The sequence below is a fragment of the Orcinus orca genome, chromosome 12, assembly GCF_937001465.1.
Source record: "Orcinus orca chromosome 12, mOrcOrc1.1, whole genome shotgun sequence".
In the NCBI taxonomy this organism is placed as follows: domain Eukaryota; kingdom Metazoa; phylum Chordata; class Mammalia; order Artiodactyla; family Delphinidae; genus Orcinus; species Orcinus orca.
In genome coordinates, this window is record NC_064570.1 from 6,959,777 (window position 1) to 6,981,713 (window position 21,937).

Consider the following 21,937-nt stretch of genomic DNA (forward strand, 5'->3'; position numbering starts at 1 on the left):
GACTTCCCGTTCGGCTTCATTGGTCTGTTTTCTATTCTTGCCCTGCTTTAATCAATGTAGCTTTATCATACGTGCCCCAAGCTCTAGGATCTGCACAGTGGGTCCTCCTTCCTGTTCTTCTTGGCTCTGCATTTCCATACACGTGTTAGAAACACCCTCACATCTGCTGACTCTGAATGGATTGCATCAGATTTCTATAACAGATCAGGTTATAGAAAATTTACACCTTTATATGAATATTTGAATTTGTGTCTGTGGTATATTCCTTGATTCATTTAAACCTTCTCTAATTTCTCTTAGTAGAGTTTTATAGTTTCCTGTGTAAAGGTCTTACACATCTTTCATTAGATCCATCCTTAATTAAGTATTTGAGTTTTTGGATGCTATTGTAAATATTTTTATTTTATTTATTTTTGTCTATTTATTTATTTTTTGCGATATGTGGGCCTCTCACTGCTGTGGCCTCTCCCGTTGCAGAGCACAGGCTCCGGACGCGCAGGCTCAGCGGCCATGGCTCACGGGCCCAGCCGCTCCGCGGCATGTGGGATCCTCCCGGACCGGGGCATGAACCCGTGCCCCCTACATCGGCAGGAGGACTCTCAACCACTGCGCCACCAGGGAAGCCCCAGATCCTCCTTTTCATCTCAGCAAATAATTGATTTTCAAAGCCTGTGGGATATTTCCCTCCACCTTGTTGTTGGGCCAGCTCAGTTGGGGTCACGGGAAGAGCCACCTCCTATGTAGTGAGCACTTGAAGTCTGGAGATGAACCCGGAAGAAACGTACGAAGGTAACTGAACACCAGCTCATGGAAAATATGATGTGAGTAAACCACAGGCCACAGATTTTAGGAAAGGGGCGTGAGCACGTAGAGACCAGCCCTCCCAATGTATCATATGCCATTCAAAGGTGAAACCCAGCCCTCTGAGGGCAAGGACCAAGTTCTGTGATTGCAAAGTGGGACGACAGAGCACCACTAAGTCAGTCCCAAGAACTCCAGGGCTTGAGGTGCAGGTGCCCAAGGGGCAGACAGTGGAGGATCCGGAATGAGGGGTAAAGCCGTGCCCCCCGAGTCAAGAGAACAACCTTCTGAGTAGGATTTGGAAAATGCCGGGGCGAAGCACAGCAACTAGAGAAAACATCCCACAGGCCGCTTCTCAGTGGACAGGCCAGGAAAACACATTTGGTGGCAGCGTAACCAAGGCTACCAAGGAGAGAAACAGCAACATCCAGTGCAGGGTCAGATGCTGCCAGGCCCCGTGTCAGTGTGGGAACGGCCCGGCCACAGCACTGTGCCTGCGGCGCGGTGGGACGAATGCTGCGCAGCGAGCGGCAGGGCGATGTCAGCCGCAGCGGGACAGACACGCCAAGGGGGCAGCCCCACGCCCTCATCCCCCTTCCCGGAGGCATGTTTGTTTCTCTTCTGCTACGTCTGCGTCAAGAGCTACCTGCTTGCCTTTCTCCTCTGGCAAAGGTCCCTGCTCAGCCAGCTGCTCCAGATCTGCCTCTGGTCACTGGCCATGTCCATTGCCCTGGGCCACCAGCTCCTTTGGGAGATGTCTGGCTGGCACGCATGTGTCCTGCAGCTTCAACTTGGAGAAAGGCTCATGTCCTCCAGAAAGGGGCGCCCTGGTGTGGGATGAGGGCGGGGCAGGGCGTCCTTCCGTCTTCCCGATTGTCTTGCTTGGGTCCCACACCCCTGAGCCCTGCAGGTGGAGCAGAGGAGAGGGTGAGCAATCCTTCCCGGGAAAGGCTGCACCCCGCTACCACAAGATTGATCTCCTCAGCCAGGGTCCTGACCAAGATCTGTTTTCTCCAAAAGCCCACACTCCTTCCATGTCAGCACACTCAAAACAGCGGAAGATTTACTACACGGCAGGAGAGAATGGCAGCTGGCTAATATCTTAAACACCTTCCACCATACACGATAGGTGAACTGGAGATAAGCAGTTAAATATAGAATGACAGGACAATGCATGGAAAATAGAATTGAGTGTTGAAGCAGTTGAGATCGTAGAAGAAATGTACCTGCAGGGGATTCCCTGGCGACCAGTGGTTAGGACTCCACGCTTTCACTGCTAGGGTCCGGGTTCCATCCCTGGTCGGGGAACTACGATCCCACAAGCCACACGGTATGACCCGAAAAACAAATGTACCTGCAAATGATAAATACCAAGACGAAAGCATAAACAGTGGATGCATAAGAAGAGATCTCACACAAGAATACATACAAGTGATAAGAGTAAATACAAGCAAACTCTGAAAGAGATTGACCTTTACACGTAACTTACAAAAATTAAAATTGGTATTATTTAAGATTGTGAAACTCACCCAAACTTTAAGGTATTAATTGATGACAGTGAAGAGCAGCGACATAGTCGCCCATGCAGTGCAGGAATGAGTCACAAAATCCTCTTCTTCCGGGACGTTATCTTAGGGCATCACCCATAAGGGGCAAGCCCTGCTTGTTGTCCTAGTGGCCAGTGGACCTCAGAGGAGAACAGTGTGCTCTGCGGAGCTGGGCACACCTCAGTGGAGATCCTGACTCTGTGCTACTTACCGGCTATGTAACCTTGAGGCAGTGACTTAACCCAGCTAAGCTTCAGGCTCTTCGATTAACAAATGGAAGCTCATAATATCTGATACAAAGTGCTACGTGCTCAGTAAGTGGAAGCAGGTGAAATTGAGGACTGACCCACCGTAGGTGAAAGCAGGAGGCAGGCCACATTCAACAGGAGGACAGTTAGGAAAATGATCCTATACTAAGTAGATAGACTACTTGCAATCCATTAAAAAGACAGCTATGAAAATTCTGTTAAGGAAATCTGCTTAGGATGTGTGAAATAAAAAGATGATGGAATTTTCTACGCTACTAGGATTATAGGGAAATAAACTATGCCTGCCTATGAGCAAAGAGTGGAAAGGAACAGGATAAGGGAAAATGAGGGAGGTGATTTCATGGAGAGTTAAAATTTTTTCTTAAATGTATCTGCAATATAGGAAAACCAAGGATAAAAAGGTTTCCTGAAAAGAAACTTCTTGAGTTATAAGAGTGGAAACTGAGAGTCCCACCTGCCCCGTGGGAAAAGGTAACACAGAGATGATGTCCACTGATTCAGTTAGTATTTACGGAGCCCTGTGGCATGTCAGATCTTTGAAAACAAAGATCCTGTCCTCACAAGCCAGTCGGGAATAAACCTATAAAAACAACAACCAATTAGATGCCATTGTGGCAAGTGCATTAACACAAATACGCTCAGACCATTCTTCCTTTTAAAGAATTGAGGGCTTCCTGGAGGAGGTGGTCAGCAAGTCTTAGAGGCTGGGAGAGGTAAGTCAGCTGATGAGAGGTGAAAAAAGGGGGGTCCTTGGAAAAGTATGGAAAGAGGCAAGAGATGAGACTGGAGGGAGAGGTAGGGCCAGATCATAAAGGGCATTACATGTTACCCAAAGGAGTTGAAGTTTCAGACTGCAACAAAAAGTTGAAGAGCGTTTTTTGCAGACAACCAAGAGAAAAGTCATGAGGCCCGGAGCAGCAGCAGTGGCAATCAGAGGAGAGGTCTCTTTATAAATATCTTTGAGAAGAGTATTAACAGGCTGGTGTGGGGAGAAAGAGCTGCAAGAGGAACAGGGAAGAATCAAAGATAACTTTGATGTCAACTCTCACCAAAACAGGGAACAAGAAACTTGCAGGATAGGATTGCAGAACGTTGGCTAGGTTGGGGCCAAAACTTTTTGGGCTTGTTCAATTTGAGAAGCCTTTAGGATGTCTCCCTGGAGATATTCATCAGGTAATTAGGTAAACGGGTCTGAGGTTTAGGAGAAGGATGTCAACCAAAAATATCTGAAAGTCATCTGTATTTTAATGAATGGGGTGAGGGCAGGAGAAAAGAATGATCATTATTTTGGAGGTTCTACACTACTAAGGAGCTTTACATATGCCGTCTCATTTAAACTTCACAACCACCCCATGAATTTTATGTAGGAGGAAGCTGAAACTCCAAAACTTTACATGAAGAATTAGGACTCTATTGCAAGTAACAAAGGCAGCTCAATGAAAGATCTGTTGTCAGGATACAGGGGACTCTCATGCACTCAAGGGCAGAGATGAGAGAGGGGAGAATCACATTCTCTTGTTTTTTATTTTACAAAGCTCCGTTTTGCAAAGGCTGCCAGGTGAGGAACAAGCAGATTTGAAAGTGGCAAGAGCAGAAACAAGGGGACCTGTGGAGCACATTTTCCTTTCTGTCGCCTCTTGCAAATCAGTCATGAAGCTAAGTGGGCTCCAGATGCGCAGGCTCAGCGGGCATGGCTCACGGGCCCAGCCGCTCCGCGGCATGTGGGATCTTCCCGGACCGGGGCACGAACCCGTCTCCCCTGCATCGGCAGGCGGACTCTCAACCACTGCGCCACCAGGGAAGCCCCTGAAGCTAAGTTTTATTCAACGAGACTTGGCTTTGGCTTGAAACCAAAATAAAATGAGTGATCATGGAGAAAAGATGTCACCTGCTTTTTGCCAATTTTGGCCTGAAAGTTGCCAAATTCCAAGATTCATTTTCTTTGGGTAAAGCTGACTATGTATAAACTCAAATGCACAGAGTGTAGACTTTTAATAACTACACTTAGAATAATAAACATGAGGTTAAGTAGAAATTCTCTTTTTAACATTTTTATGCCAATAGATTTTCTTTCGGACTTGCTTTTCATCTGCAAGCTGGAGGAATACAGTGGAAAGAATTCCGTAGTAGGAATCATTAAAAACTGTGGTTTTGCTTCAGCTCTATTTCCTGTTTGTTGTGTAACCCAGGACAAGCAGACTCACCCTTCCTGGACTCTGAAGTGTCCTCTGTAAAATGAGAGATGTGGACTCAAGCAAGTACTTCTCAAACTTTCATGCACGTGTGAATTTCCTGGGGATATTGTGAAAATAGTTTGATTCACTAGGTCTGGGGTGGGGCCCAAGACCCTGCATTTCTATTTTCTTTAATTAAAAAAATTTTTTTTTAAATTTTTTGGCCGCTGCACAGCAATTGGGTTCTTAGTTCCTCGACCAGGGATTGAACCCGCGCCCCCTGCGGTGGAAGCATGGAGTCTTAACCACTGGACCGCCAGGGAAGTCCCCTCTGCATTTCTAACAAGCTCCCATCCTCATGGTCCATGACGACACTTTAAGTAGATCAACCTCCAAGGTGCCACTAGGCTATAAGCTTGCCAAATAAAGACAAGCATTATGTCAACAATTGAGAACAATAAAGATTTATTTAAAAAACAATCTTTCACATTTCTCTTTATAAGGGTAATCCATCTTATCAAAACTTAAAAAAAATTACCCAACATATAAAGTACAAGGGCTGAAAGTCATCCAGAGTGAAACACCAACTGAAGTGGTGTGCTTTCTTTTTACTCGGTTGCAAAGAATGCGAGGGCTAAGTCTCAGTAATCTTTTGTATGACCTTGTCTTTTAAAACCAGATAGTGAAGCTGGAACCTTTTTCCATTTGTTGCCCATCAGTCGGGCTTTAATTGATTTGAATTCAGTTCCTCCTGTTGGGGTAGATTTCCTCCTGCATTATATGATTTCCAGTTGCTCAGTGCCTGGATGCAAGAGGAGGGAATGAATGACTTTCCAGGGTCATCTCTGCCAGTCTGAATGAACCTGGAGTGGTCTAGAAGAGAAAGGAGCTGAGTGAACACTGAGAACAATTTGTAACAGGTTTAAAGAAAACTTCTGAGTTAAGATGTGCTGAGAGCTGATCAATGGACATTAATGTTTGGGGAATGACTTACTGTAATCATTATTGATCAAGGAGGAATCTTGCCTGATTCCTCTGTATTTTCCTCAATGACAGGTAATGTTAAAGCTATTTGAAAGTACTTAAAATGATTGCAATAATAACAATATAGCATAAGAGATTACTGGTCGTTAAAAACATATATGTGACACAATTGTAAGGCTCTATTAGAAATGATTGAAATATACAACTATTAAATATAAGATGAAACACTCCAAATATCAAATTGAATTTATTATTTACACTTTTTCTTTGTCACCTCAAAGCAGTAACAATTCCGAATTTAGCATACAGTGAGGTTATTATAATTACAAGTCTGTGATATGTTTATACTTTATAACTTGAGGAAAATTTCAAACTGTGTGTATAGATTTATATAGATGTATCTATATTCATGTTCATAAAATAAGCCAAATGAAAAGAAAGCATTGTCATTGTGTAGCTAACAATGTGTTAAGAGAAAAGGCTGTTGGAAATAATGTCCCTAATAACTCAACCATCTAGCATGGCAGCGAAAAACACAGTATGTAAGTTAACATTTTAGGTAAATGATACTTATCATTCTAAGTACCAAAATTTAGGTTAAAAGAAACTCTTCTGAAACACATAGAATTTTACCTTTAATAGAGGATTCTGAAAATATTTCAATCTTTGGGATTGAACATGTTGTAATCTCCATCGATTATTCTTTGCTTCTGTCCTAAATCACCTAAGACTTTAGAAACCTTGAGTCTTTTGTTTTTTAATCATGGTCATTTTCTTTTATTAAAGTTACAAATAGGGCTTCCCTGGTGGTGCAGTGGTTGAGAGTCCGCCTGCAGATGCAGGGGACACGGGTTCATGCCCCAGTTCCCGAGGATCCCACATGCCGTGGAGTGGCTGGGCCTGTGAGCCATGGCCGCTGAGCCTGCGCGTCCAGAGCTTGTGCTCTGCAACGGGAGAGGCCACAACAGTGAGATGCCCGCGTACCGCAAAAAAAAAAAAAAAAAAAGAGTATGAACATTTTAAAAGCTTGTGATATACCTTGTTTAAATTCCAGAAAGAAGGTACCAATTCACTGTCACCAGGAAGAGAGGAGCTAGCCCATCGTACAGCATCCTCTTCACATTGTACACTATAGTTTTCTGAATGTTTGACAAGCAGACAGGCAAAGAAAGACCATCTCTTCCTTTCTACTTTTATTTTATGTGAGGTTGCATCCTTTTTGTTGTTGTTATTTAATGGCTATTTGTGTATCCTTTTTACGAGTTACCACTTTACGCCTCTTAGCTCCAGCTGTCAGCGTTTATTTCTTGCTGTCTAACCGGTGAATATACTGATCATTCTCATCCCTTTTATAGTTTGCTGTGAATTAAGAAACTATGTAGAGGGGCTTCCCTGGTGGCGCAGTGGTTAAGAATCCGCCTGCCAATGCAGGGGACAAGGGTTCGATCTCTGGTCTGGGAAGATCCCACATGCCGCAGAGTAACTAAGCCCCTGCACTGTAACTACTGAGCCTGTGCTCTAGAGCCCACGAGCCACAACTACTGAGCCCATGCGCCACAACTACTGAAGCCCGTGCACTTAGAGCCTGTGCTCTGCAACAAGAGAAGCCACCGCAATGAGAAGCCCACGCACTGCAACGAAGAGTAGCCCCTGCTCGCTGCAAGTAGAGAAAGCCCATGCACAGCAACGAAGGCACAACACAGACAAAAATTAATTAATTAATTAATTTAATTTATTTACAAAGAAGAAAGAAAGAAACTATGTAGACATACACCCCTACTTCCCTTTTCCCATTCTTTGGCTCATCTCTGAACCTTGTATAGACTTCAATTACTGCCTTCATATCTTAATTGCTTCCAGGCCTCTTTCTTTCCTAAGACTCTGAGGCCTTTGGGGCAAGGTCCATGTCTTACTTGTGTTTTTGTATCTTCAGCAACCAGCACAGATACTCAATACCTATTTGTTGAACTGAATTGTTAGATTTTGATCTGGAAATGTTCACAGTTCCTTGTTTAGATAGAAAGAGCTAAATCAGGATATCTGAAATAAAGGAGAGATTCTAAATGGCACTGAGTAAAGTGCATAGGGTTTAATTCTCACAGGTTGTATTTCCACTTTAAATTTTGAGAAGTAGTGTTTTTTCCTCCCATATTTCTCAGCTATATTTCTAAGGTAATTGAGACTGTGAGTAACATCATCTAAATAGGCAAAGTGTTACGGTAGCAAAAATAAGCATAATAATAACAATAATCTTAAAAGGGAACCCTCTGGCACTGTTGGTGGGAATGTAAATGGATACAGCCATTATGAAGAACAGTAAGGAAGTTCCTTAAAAAACTAAAAATAGAACTACCATATGACCCAGCAATCCCACTACTGGGCATATACCCTGAGAAAACCATAATTCAAGAAGACACACGCACCCCATTGTTCATTGCAGCACTATTTACAATAGCCAGGACATGGAAGCAACCTAAATGCCCACTGACAGACGAATGGATAAAGAAGATGTGGTACATATATACAATGGAATATTACTCAGCCATAAAAAGGAACAAAATTGGGTCATTTGCAGAGACGTGGATGGACCTAGAGACTGTCATACCGAGTGAGGTAAGTCAGAAAGAGAAAAACAAATACGTATATTAACACATATATGTGGAATCTAGAAAAATGATACAGATGAACTGGTTTGCAAGGCAGAAATAGAGACACAGATGTAGAGAACAAACTTATGGACACCAAAGGGGGAAAGCCGAGTGGGGGGTGGTGGAGGTGGGATGAATTGGGAGATTGGGATTGACATGTATATACTGATGTGCATAAAATGGATGACTAATAAGAAACTGCTGTATAAAAAAATAAATAAAATAAAATTCAAAAAAGAGAAACTGATGTATAAAATAATTAAATTAAAAAATAATAATGATAATCTTAATGGAATAGACATATAATAGTATTATGATCAGAATAAGACTTGCAAATGTCAAAAATTTTTATTTCATATTGTTTCTGTTGAAATCCGTGGCTCTACTTGTAGTAAATGTAGCACAAATTTATGCAATTTGTAGATTTTGAAGTTAATCCCCATTCAAAATTCAACTATGAAAAAGCAGCAGTCTAACTCTACTTTAGAAGTGCTTTGAAAAACTGGAAACTAATGAATTTTAAAACATAATTTGAAAAGTTATGAGAACTCAAAAATTGCCTTGGCTGCAAGAACTTCTTACAAACATCTTTTATAAACGTGTTTACATGGTCAAATTTATTTTCCCATGAATATTAAAATAAACCATTGCCACAAATGGGTTTTCTGTTCTGGTCCTTTTTTATGCCTTAGATGTCCTTCAACCCCATTCATGCTTTTCCCTCTCTCCATCACAGACTATCAAAACGCCGCACACCCTATAGGACCCAGTCCAAACCATGTTTGCTGAATTCTGAATGCCTTTTTTTCGCTCATCATAACCCAATAGAGCTCTTTCCATCCTTCTATTTTCTCATGGCACGCTGTTTTTAGCACTTCTGTAGCTCTTAGTAATTCTGCAATATGGTCTAGTTACTTGTGAACATTTATTTTTTTCCCCTGTGGATTGTAAACATCTAAAGAACGGCGGTGAACACAGGAGTCATATGTTAATACTCAAATATTATTTGTGGCAATGGCTCTAATAAAGAACATTTGAAGGGCATACATCTTAACTGTTTGGAGGTTGAAAGTGTTTTTTAGAAATGTTGGAGATCTGGCATTTCTGGAGGTTCAACAGCCCGCCCTCTTTAAAAATTATGAGGACTCTATTTTATTATAAAGGTCTGCCCAGACCCTCTCTAACACTGCGCGTGAATGCCACGTGCATGTGCTTGCGTGCGCGCCCGCGCGCGCACGGGGAATCCACCCGGTAGCTGCTTTGCGGGGAGAAAATCCATCGACCTCTCAAGCCTCTGTTTCCCAGTTCTTAACATCTCAGATCGCTGGAATTTTCAGTAGTATTTTGTCGAAGGTGCTTTGGGGCTCTTCCGAGTGGAATGCAATCTCCTTTCCGCACCGCGTACCAGTGAGAGGTGAGGGGGGATTGCAGAGTGCGGGTATTTTACCAAACAAAATAGGAGCCAGTTTAGGGCAATTTCCAGGTCTCAGCACAGACGGGGCTGGATCTGTCCGAGCTGAGGTTGGAGGAGCCATGTCGGCATAGGGATGCAACAGGATTCGGGAGGCGCGGCCGAAAAAGAAAGGCCACCTAGCGGGCTTTGTTTCCGATTCTGGCAGGTTCTCCGGCCAGAGATTTCAGACGTGAAGCCAGCTGAAGCACTTCCTTACACTAATTGGAAGGGGAGGGGGAGGGACTCATGTTACACCAGCTCGTATCTCCCTCCCCATAACTGCTAAATTGTAGCTTTAAAAGGAAGTGACATGGGGTGGGGAGAGACGTCAGCTGAGGACCACTTTTTTTTTTTTCCGAAGAGTCCACCCCATGGGTGGAGTCTCGCTTTTTCTTTACAGTGTTGGCTGACTTACAGCTCCTATAAACTAGTGGCAATTTCTGCACCCCAGCCTGCTCCCTTTCAGTTTCTGATTTCTAAGTCCATGTGTCCAGGGCTTCCAGAAAGGAGGTATGTGCCGTTCGTGCTATTTCCAGGCGACTTCACCTCTGGGCGTGGCGGATGTTTGCACCCCTCTCTCTATCACCCTTATTCTCTCCTAGGCTGGATTTCATTAAAACCTCTGGAAGGGGTAGGTAAGAAAGAGGAGGAGAGGAAGGCGGAGAAGGAAGTGAGGAGACAGTGGGAACGTGGAGGGGCAGCCCTGGAAGGCAGCGGGGGCTTTGCTGCCGCACAAGGACCGTTTCTTTGTGCTCAGCTGGGGGAGCGTGGCCGTCCGCGCTGTGATTTCGAGCTGCCGTGCTGGGGTTCATTTCCCCCTGCCCAGCCGCCCCCCCCCCCCCCCCCGCCGCCTCGGGTGAAATAATTTTCTCTGCAATAGACGAAGCCGGGGAGAAGGTTCCTGTTACCGATCGGTCTCTTTTGTGTCATGCAACATGTTCTTCCGTCTCTGCCGTTTCTATGGCAACCACAAAAATACTACACCCAAGTGCAGCCCCGATATCCATTGCTTTATTTGTGTTTGCTGCGCGTCGGCTGCTTTCCGCGCTGGTTCTCGCCCAGGCTGCTCGGAGGCAACCTGGCTTCGCGGCTACCCCTCCTCACCCCCGTTTTGGTTTTTCCCTATCACCGGAGGGCTGGGGGAGGGGAGTTGTCAAGGAAACGGGCATTTGTAATTACCTCTTTATTTACTGAATTTTCAACCTATGAATTTCCTCATCATATCTGGGAATTAGAAAAAGGAATGATCTGATGTTTATGTAAGTCTTCAGTTTCTGGTCTTTTTTGAAAACCTAAACTGTTCTCAAGACGTGATATTAATCCTGTGATCAAACTAAGTGGCGGGGGGCGGGGAAGAGCACTTCTTTAGAGGAGGTGAGATCCTTGGAAAAAGTTGTAGAGGGTGTTTGAGAATTCACACTGACGTTATTGTCTGCCCAGGTCTGCCTAAAAGTCTGAATGTTTAAAAGAGGGGTCTTTGCTCTAGTCTGAACTTACTTAGCACACAATCCAAGTTCAACAAGTGTAAATGAGTAACAAATGTTAACTACCAGCAGGATTCTCAGTTTTTCGGGCGTCGTCCTAATATGGATCAGCTGTCCACTCTCCTTAAGCTGATGGTCCATAGACCTTCTCTTTTTTAAAACTGGGAAGAGATTAACCCAGCTGTGATTGTTAGTCAAGCATCCTCAGTTGGGAAAAAAAAGATCATAAGGAAGAAAGTGTGTGTCTGTGGTGTGTATGTGGATCTGATGTGTGTGATATGTGGTGTGTGTGTGTGTAGTTGGGCAGGGAAACTACTGAATCTTCTTAGTATCCTCTATGGAGAGAAAAAGTTGATTTTCAGGAAAAATATAAAACATGAGAGAAAAATAGTATCATCTACATAGTATTAAGCAAAGTTAAATATAATTAAAATCAAGTGACACAGCTGTTGAACAGACATAGTCCAAATGGGCTTATTAACAGGTAGGAGTCAAATTGATGCTTTTATTCAGTGCATCTGAGGAGATGTTCGATAACAGACACCATTCTTCTAATGGGCATCCTGAATTACCAAATTAGGCTTTATAAGACCAATCGATAGTAATCTCACCCTTGATTCTTAACATTATCTGTAGTTTTGGATAAAGATTTGTGAAGCTGGCTTAGCCTTCACAATGCCTTTCCACTATGAAGCCAAAAGCATCACTTAGAAAGCTCAGAGTAACCCTTCCTCAGGGAAGCAGGAAGAAGGGGTGGTTTAATGAGGTTCTGCTTGCCAAGATCCTTATCTCAACATGCTGTTGTCTATGACTTATAAAACTGTTTATAGTGCAAGAGGTCTTAAGTATTTCAGATACAAAAGTTATCTAAAAAAGGGGCTAAATAGCGTGGCACAAAACTAACAGGAACTAAGTAAAGACAAGAGAACTAGTTAAAAAGTCATAAAACACAGAAAAGTGTCATTAAAAAATATGACCATTGTTTTGAAAAGCACGTTAGTACATATGAACAGTTGTAGGTTTATAGGTTTGCGATGTTTGCAAAGTGTGGAAACTAGTCAGACTAAGTTACTGTTTTTCCAGCCTGAGATGGTCCTCAAGGAGGTAGACTTTACTACATGACCCTGCGGAGCAGATGGAAAGTGTAAGTCAAGTGTGTGGTAAGAGTACTCTTGAGTTTCCAAATATAGGAGTTTCACAGCAAAAATCCTTGTAAGATGGAGTTCAAAGGAAAAGTAGCAAGAATTGTTTGGAATTTCAGACAAAAAAAAAAGGGAAATCACTGTCCTATGATCAGACCCTGAGTAGAAGTTAAAAACATAATTAACAGGGGCTTCCCTGGTGGCGCAGTGGTTGAGAGTCCGCCTGCCGATGCAGGGGACACGGGTTCGTGCCCCGGTCCAGGAGGATCCCACATGCCGCGGAGCAGCTGGGCCCGTGAGCCATGGCCGCTGAGCCTGTGCGTCCGGAACCTGTGCTCTGCAACGGGAGAGGCCACAACAGTGAGAGGCCCGCGTACCACACACACTAAAAACAAAAAAAACCATAATTAACAGTCTTGACCCGGAGAGGGTCAGTGGAGCTATAGATGCAAAGCAAATTCTGGGTCCAGTGAAAGAGGCTGGATGGAGGTGATGCTGAGGAAATAACTGGTGAAGCTGGAGTCAGTCACCATCGTGTTGGGATTTCATGGCTCTGAACTGTGTGCTGTCAAGTTTGTGAAGAAAACAGAAGTGGTGGTCTGTGCTCTCAAGTTTAAAATCCTCCAAATAGGGGTGACAAAGTGTGTAGATGGGCACAGAGCTGGAGAGAAGGAGGCAGGGCAAGAGGGATATGAGAAGTGAGATGCCGTGAGTCTGGGAAGAAGTAGAGGATGATGACATTGAAGGTTTGAAGGGGAGGGGACAGATGATTCAAGGCGAAGAGGTAAAGGTGTCTCAGGTAACAGGGACGGATGGTGAGAGATGGGTCCTGGTTCAAGGTTCTTGTCCAAAGCAGGGAGAAGTCCACCTTTAGCATGGAAATAGCCCAGGAGCAGTCTGTGTTGGTGGAAAGAACTAGTAGGGATTCAGGGACAGAATTTTGTTTAACCCAGAACGAGACTGGTAGAAAAGAAGGACTGTGTAAGTAGGAGGCAGAATCCTTCGTAATTCAGTTATTCTTGAGCTGAAGCTCTAAGAACTGCAATCAGACTTAAATCAGACTTTAAACAAGTCAGAAATTTGAATGCGGGAACTCCACATGCACCCACAACGTCATTCTAATAATACCGACCATTGCTGTTGCTTTAAATTGTGGGATGCTCAGATGAACATTTGGCAAACGTACTATATTTTGTGCAATCTGCTGTATTCTGAAAAGGAGGTCTAATGGGTATGGGAAGACACTGTGTTCACAGTTCTGAAAGGTTTTTGACGCCTAAATGATCATATGTAATCACGCCGGGCTTAAAAACTATCTCACATCACCCAGAACCTGGGCAACTCTAATGCAATAATCTTCGTCCCAGGACAGAATCCATTTGGAAAGTTTTGGAACTCGGAAATTTGGCTTCATGTATGGACCCGGGAGAATCACTGCTAAGGTTCTGGGAAAGAGGAAGCTTAAGTCATGAACTTGTTCTTTTAACAGTATTTCTTGTGCATTTATTGTGTGCCGAGTGCTGTGGACACACTGTGAGCAAAACCGCATACAGTGTAAATAGCTAGTTTTCAAATATCCGAAGGGTTTTTAAGGGAGATACTGTGACTGGGTGATCTCCATTCTCTTCTAATGACTGAATAAGAGGAAATATCTTAAAACAAGAGCAATTTTTGGTGAACGTTATCATGGAACAATCTATCTAACCTGTCTTTCTTTATTTTTCAAGACTTGTTCCACAAAGATTTTCTACTTGTGTTCCAGTCTGGTTTGCTTTACTTCTTCCTTTCACCTTTAGTACTACCTTTCAGTCGCCATTCATTCATTCATTCATATATATATCATCCATCCACCCATCCATTTACTCATTCACTCAACAACTGATATCAGTATCATGTGTCAGGCACTATATATTATGGATCTAGCAATAAATGGCAAACTATTTCTTCCCTAAAAAAGCTCAGGAACTAGCAGAGAGACAGATGTAGAAACAGCCCCTTAAACCAGGGCATATTGTTCTTTTTTTTTTTAAATTAAACTATAGTTGATTTACAATATTGTGTTAGTTTCAGGTGTACACCTTCAGATTCTTTTCCATTATAGGTTATACAAGGTATTGAATATAGTTCCATGTACTATGCAGGAAGTCCTTGTTTATCTGTTTTATATATAGTTGTGTGTATCTATTAATCCCATGTTTAAAATTTTTTCCTCCCCCTCCCTTTTCCCTTTTGGTAACCATAAATTTGTTTTCTATGTCTGTGAATCTGTTTCTGTTTTGTAAATAAGTTAATTTTTATTATTTTTTTAGATTCCACAAAAAAGTGATGTCATATAATGCTAGTCTTTCTCTGCCTAACTTACTTCGCTTAGTATGATAATCTCTAGGTCGGTCTGTTTTGCTGCAAATGGCAATATTTCACTCTTTTGAATGGCTGAGTAATATTCCATTGTGTAATATACAGGTGTAATTGTTTTTGATTGAAGCATCTGTTGGCTAATGGCACCAGATGCTTCTTTCATTGAACAATTTTATACATAGATTGTTCTGGGCAGAGAGGGAGAGAGTGCTTAGCAGTTGACTGTTCATCTTATAACTTTCTTGTCTCTTCCTTCATTGGTTTGCTTGTTTGATGTCAGTAAACATTTGTTAACGATATGCAAGAAGTGAGGATTTGACCCAGGGGTCACAGAGGCACAGAGGGCAGAAGACTTGTAAATTCTCTTTCTGAAAAATACAAACTGAGTGAGATAATCTCTCAATGTTCCCTCAGAGTGAGTTCCCTGTAGACTCCGTGGGACTATAGGTCCCTCCAGATGGACTCAAAATATAACATTTTAAAAAGGCAGACTCCCAACTGCATCCAAATTATATGCCCATTGGTTTACTAGATAATCCTCTTGCCATTAGATTTCCCATAAGATGTTGCAAGTCTATGTCTTGTTCGACAAAAGCTAGTGGGTTTCAACACTTTAAATCTAAATACCCCGAATAAATAATGGTAAAACCTTGTTGCAACACTTCCTGTTTGTATTTCCTGCTGTCATGCAGCTCCTCTCAGCAGGATTGTCTGACCGCACGTGATTTCTACCTTCAGCCGGAAATGATATGGGCAACCTAACCGAGTTCATCCGGAATGCCCCCCCTCCAGTGCCCGCCTGACCTTCAGAGAAAAAACGTTTAGCAAATTCCCCCTCTTCTTTGTTATTTTGATTGTGGGTGAGATCAGCTTCTCCCTTCAGCAGGAAGTTGTTCCAATCTCTCCCCTCTGACCTTGGGTCACACGTGATGGCTGTTTCATGGTCATTTCTATGTAGGATCCTACGAGAGAAGAGGCACCTTGTGTACCTCATGGTAGTTTGAAACCGGACACTGAAATTCCTGCAGGAGATTATTCCTCAGCCTGGGGGATGACAGGTAACCTGTAGAAGCCATCAGGGACGCTGAGGTGACTGGCCAACCTGTAGGATATATATGATAATGATAGCAGCCCACCTGTGCTGAGAGCACCCTATGGGCAAGTCTTTTACACAGACCTCACATTTATTCATTCCCTTTATCCTCATAACAAACGAGCAAGTTAAACTGTTATCAATTTGCATTTTAGATAGAGAAAGTAAAGTTGAGAGAGAGTAAGTTACTCCCCTAATACCATAATAAGTAACAGAGCTGAGATTGGACCCAAGACCATGGTACCCCACTGCTGACCCCCTATTTCCATGGTATTGTATTTATGCATCTATGCCCGAGCCAGCCCAGTGCCTGGGACATAGACACACAGTATTTCTGCAGTTGTGAACAGCTCTCTACCGTATGGACCTTCCCTTGCATGCCTTCCATCCTACATTTTAGGAGCTTCAGAAATTTTGGAAGAGAGAGTAGTATTTTAGAACTTGGAGAGGTGGTGGGGGGACTAATAGCTGTACTTCTAAACAAACTACTCTAATAGTTTTCAGGGGGCTTTGTTATTTTGTTGTGGTTTAGCCAGAAAGGTGTTACGGTGGGGGAAGGGAACAGGTCCTGTGATGAAAACATCTGAGTGACAGTGCAGTTCATACATCAAATTAAATATGAACTGTTCGCAAAACCAATTTATAACCAAGGATTGAACTTTGCCAAGAAGTTGCTCTTAAGGATATCTGCTGTGGCGGATCTCAGTGGTTTCCAAGGCCATGGGTAGATGGAGTTAGCGTTTCTTGTCTGTTGTTGGTTGTCAACAGATCAGTTAGCAAGTTTAAAGGCAGAGTGTTATCTGAAAAGATACCACCTGTGCTTATCTTAGACAGACTTTGAAATGAGAATGGGAGAAATGAACTGAGTGAAGTTTGGTCTTCTTCCCATCTCTGTCAGCTCCCTCCTGAGCTGTCACCTCTCTTGGGGCAGAGGTTAACCCAGGCTGATGAAATTTTAAAGAGTCTGTCCATACCTAGCGCTTCTTCCCAGGATGCTGCAGCCGTCAACACACAATCAATGCCATCATCTAAAACCTCCCCTTTCCTCTCTCCTTTGCTGTGGGGAAGGGTAGGTTGAAAGGAGACGAGGGGAGTAGCTTCCTTCCCAAATGTGTGTCGCCCTTTGGCCCTCTGTCTGCCGAATCTCTGGCCTCTGCTGGCTTGATATTCTTCCTCAATCCCGTTCATTCTTCCTAAAAGTCACTCTTTCCAGATGCTATTACATTATAGACAATCCTTTACAGTTCTAGCCTCGTGACTGCACTGGGGGCTTCTCATGGAAGTTTCTAGCACAGAGCAGCACGCCTGGCACTGAATGGTTGCTGTAGCCTAGACAAAAAGTGGGCACAAGAGATCCAGGGTCAGATGTGCCTGAGCTGATTCCTTCCAGCCAGGTCCTCCAAGGCTGACATTCCTTTTAGGGCAAGTTCTTTTTTTTTTTTAAATTTAATTTAATTTATTTTTTTATACAGCAGGTTCTTATTAGTCATCAATTTTATGCACATCAGTGTATACACGTCAATCCCAACGGCCCAATTCATCACCCCCCTACCCCCCCCCCCCTTAGGGCAAGTTCTTAATCTCAGCACTGTTGACATTTTGGGCCAGATAAGTCTTTGTTGTGGAGCCGTCCTGTGCGTTCCTGGCCTCCATCGTCTAGATGCCACCGCCGCCCCAATTGTGACAGCCAAAAATGCCCCAGACTCTGCCAAATGTCCCCTGGAAGGGCGAAGTCACCTGCACTTGAGAACCACTGCTTTAGGGAATTGCCACGTCAGAGCTCACGTGGTTGGCTCCCCCATCCAAGCAAACGCGTCCCTCAGGATTAACCTGTACTCCCCAGGTTTACAGACATGAGTCCAAACCAAAGGTGCAATTCATTCACTGAAATTAATAAATAGACAGGAATTGGAAAATAATAATAAAATAAATGAAAGGCAGACCTGTAACTGGAATGTATTCGAAGTTTAGTGCCCTTTCTCTGGCAAACCTGCCGCAGTCACCTTGTAACCCGAGGCTGCAGGGAGGGAGCTGGGCGGGACTGGGTGGGCGGACCTGACTCAGAACTCTGTTTAGGGAGACCCTGCCCTTGGGCCTGGCCGACAGGGTGGCCTAAACTCCGGGTGGGTTGGATTAACATACCTATAGAAAGATTGCGAGCTGCTTGGCATAACTGACCTCACCTTTGCTGGGATTTGCTGATTCACCCCATTTCCTGGGTCTACACCGGAACCACGTGCTACAGGCCCAGGTCTCACTAGTAATCACTTGTCTCTGAGCACAGACCTCCAGCTGTGGTGGGTGTTTTCAGCCTCTCCCTCCTGGTCTCTGGTCTCCAGCGCTTCCCACTGGGTTGGAGGCCACCTTCCCTGTTCGTCCTGGACCGCCCTGCTTCAGGTAAGGCCCGCTCCCCAGCCCCATGCCTGGGGCTCACGAGGTGTCTAGTCTCTGCGCTGTCCCTTCCTTTTGTCTGCCCTTCTCCCTCCTCCCTTCCAGGACCTGAAAGATGGGAGTGAGTGGAGTGAGTCTGTTATTCCCACACCCCACACAATTCCAGAATCTTCTTACAGCGTTTCTGAATCCTTGTGTCCAGCCTATTATTGGCTGGGCACTGAGGGTACACAGATGAGCCAGACAGGGTCACTGCCTGGAGGACAGGACAGAAACCTAAGTGGATCATTTTAACACACTGGCGGGAGAGTGCAGAGCGCTGTGGGAGCATAGAAAGGGGAGCCTCTGATCCCCCATCCAGTCTGGGGCTTCAGAAATGCTTCCTAGAAGCGGGGTGCTAACGCTGGGGTGCTCTGTTTACAGAGGAGCAGGATGTGAATCAGGAAGTGATCAGAGATGAGAGTGTGCCAGGTGGTGAAGGGGCCTGGACAGCAGGGACAGCGAGGTGGGGGACACCCCGTCCCTCGGACCCTGTGAACTGATCTGGCTGTCATCGTAGGCAGGGAGAAGCCCCGTCAGGCTGGTGCCTCGGGGCAGGAGACCAAGGTGGAGGCCAGGCCTGGGAGGATGACGCAGAAAGAGCCGGGCTGAGAACTCCGGGAGATGGAGCCCCAGGATTTTGTAATGGGTTGTACAGAGGGCCTCTTTGATGCTCTGGGATAGTAAATACAGAAAGAAACCTTTCCTGTAATACTCTTCCCAAAGGGTCACCTCTATTATGCTTTGTAATGTAGTCATTTATGCACTTTAATAATATCAACCCCCGTTATTCAGCATCTGCTACTGTACTCTGTGCTCTGCCTGTCCGATCCTATCTTGTCCTTATCCAGCCCTGTGGGTTGTGAATTCTTTTCTCTAGTCTGACTTGAAACTGAGGCACAGAGTGGTTAGCTAGCTTTCCTGAGCCACAGAGCTAGCAATACCTGTTAGGGGAGCAAAGACTGTGACTTTTGATCTATAAAGAATTATAAAAGCATCTTATTTACTTGTCTGATGTATTCTTTCCCACAATTTCCCTGGATCTTCTTTTAGGGGGAAAGGATTTCCATAGCTTCAAAATGTGCAGAAATTCATCTTAACCTCCCAAATCATGCAGAAGTTTAAGAAGTTACTTAAGACCAAGCAATATAATAAAGTTTCATGGTGTCTGTAAAATCCTCATTTGACCTCCATTCCTAGAGGAATAATAGAGTTAACGTTTAAGGGAAGCAGAGAGAGAGGACCACAGAGATATTTTCGATGTGCCTGATTATTTTAATTATTTATGTGGGTTCCAATTTTAGCCAGGTTGGCACTGCCTCCTTTCTCCCACTGCTTCTGTCTTCTGAACTGATTTGTCTTTAAGACAGTCTGGTTTAAAAAGCTTCCCTCTGGCCTGACTCCCCAGAGAAGACATACTGTCTGTGCTTTGCAAGGCTGGGAGCTCGCCGTGTCCTGTGGGTGCTGGGCGGGCCCTGAGCTGCAATTTGCTAATGAGCACATGACATAACCTTGCCTGCTTCTCTGGGCAGGGAGAGGATCCTCCTGGCGGTCAAGGTGTCCTGCCCTTGTCAGAGGCCACAGGAGCGTTTCATTAATGAGAGTCCGGAGACTACCAGGCCCCCTTCTCTAGCTGCTTTCTGCTGGGCCTAGTAGACTGGCAGCCTTTAGGTCCACAGGGAGTAGCGTGGCATAAGGGGGAGCAGGGCTGTGCCGCAGAGCCTGGGTTCGGCCCCAGCTGTGGCCACCTGCTTACTCTCTGTGTGACCTTGGGCTCCTTGGTCTGTGCTGTCCCCTGGCACTGGGAAGTGGCCTGGCACATCCTGGGTCCTTCTTTCCTGATCCCATTAAGGAAGGGTCCAGGCTAGATGCAAATTCTTCATCCACCTCATCCTGGGGCCATCTGGGGCATGTGCCAGTTGCAGGGTAAACTGGGCCCAGCTCACTCAAGCATCAATTTTGCCAGAAGATCCAAGGGAAAAGAATTTTTAAAAAGAAAACAAACACGGACATGCCATGACATAACGCAAAATTTACATGATCTTTTAAGACAATACAGAAGGCTTTTCAGGCTGGTTGTTTGGATGGCTTTAGGCCATAGCTCCAGACCCTTCACAGTTAGTCTCCTCTGCAGAAGGCAATATTTCTGTGGACATTTTTGAGAAGAAAAGACTGAGCTGGATAACCTGTAGCTGGCTGTGGGAAGGAACAGTCCTTTCCCTTCCCCTCCTTCCTACTCTCTCCAGTGGTGAGTCTTGGGGATGGGATGGGATGGGATGGGATGGGATGGGATGGGATGGGATGGGATGGGATGGGGCCGGGCCTGAGTAATCCCTGAGAGTTTACCCACCTTGACTGTTTTCTTCTCTGTGTCTATCTGCTCCTGAAGGTCTAACTGATGGAAGTTTGCTTGGATCCCTTTCTGTCTCTGGTCACCCACCTTTTGTGCCCTCCCTCCCTTGATAATGGAGTAATAGCTTCTCTAGATGAGCCCAGCCCTTGTTCTTTTCTTTCTGATCTCTCTTCGTCTCCCAATACCTTGACTATCTCTTGGACAAGGAATCAACTCTTATTGCTGGCTGATATCTGTTATCTTATCGTTTTGGGGTGAGTTATCTTCCTGTTCTCATAAAACCTTCCTGCATGGGGTTATCTTTTGAAATCTGAACGAAACAGTCAGGCAGGTGAACTTTGTCAATTCAGATACTAACAAGCTATCATAAAGGTACCCCTCACTCGAAGGGTCTCACATTCTGCAGAGTAACCTCACCCAGACCTCCTGCGTGAAATGAAAAGCTTGGATAGAGCTCATTGTAAGAGATGGAAAGAGAGCCCAATACCTAACTACCCCAATAAACCACTTTTTTTTTCCTTTACAGTAAGACGTTGGATGAAAAAAAAATCTGACCTATGAACTTTGCCCAGGCACAAGCAAGCTGTTTTTTTTTAATGTATTAGAGAGTAATAAGGAAGAAGGGTGGGCCTCTTGTGTGTGTGTGTGTGTGTGTGTGTGTGTGTGTGTGTGTGTGTACATGCTCTTTTTAAAATCATGTTATTAAGTGCATTATATGAAGTGTCACTTGACCCAACATTTCATAATAATCTTTTTTTTTAACTTTTTGGCCACGCCCCTCGGCATGTGGGATCTTAGCTCCCCAACCAGGAATCGAATCCGTGCTCCCTGCATTGGAAGTGTGGAGTCTTAACCACTGGACCACCAGGGAAGTCCCCATAGTAATCATTTGAAAATGGAAATAGTGCTGTCAGATTATCAAGGTGCCGTGGGGTCTGTGCATTAGAAGTACTACCATCTATTCCAGGGAAATTCACATTAGAATATTTGTGTGACACAGGCGATGGGATTGGTATTCTGGGGGGAAAGTGGAGAAAAGGTACTCTCTGACAACAGGGAGTTTATCTAATTCAGATTAAACCAAAAGTCTGCTGAAACATATCCCAGTTAAGAGATGGTAACATATCCAGCCATGTGGAACGCAGCCCCAGATCTTAAGTATAAAGTGAGAAACGTTATCGTCAAAAGCCCGTGTTCTTCA

At 44.4% G+C, this 21,937-nt stretch overlaps 1 protein-coding gene across 18 annotated transcripts in view; it reads left to right on the plus strand.

Annotated features, from left to right (window-relative positions):
- Window positions 1-21,937, plus strand: part of LOC101286051 (1-acyl-sn-glycerol-3-phosphate acyltransferase delta) — a 1,414,616-nt gene that overhangs the window by 1,285,671 nt on the left and 107,008 nt on the right. Inside the window, exon 1 of one of the 18 annotated variants that reach the window (XM_033403924.2) lies at window positions 9,674-9,837. The exons of 15 other annotated variants lie outside the window; for them this stretch is intronic. The gene's annotated coding sequence lies outside the window, so the exon portion shown is untranslated. Of the gene's footprint in view, window positions 1-9,673; window positions 9,838-10,228; window positions 10,387-11,029; window positions 11,136-21,937 lie in introns of those variants that run through there. 2 more of the 18 variants (XM_004278870.4, XM_033403925.2) reach the window with 2 other exon arrangements.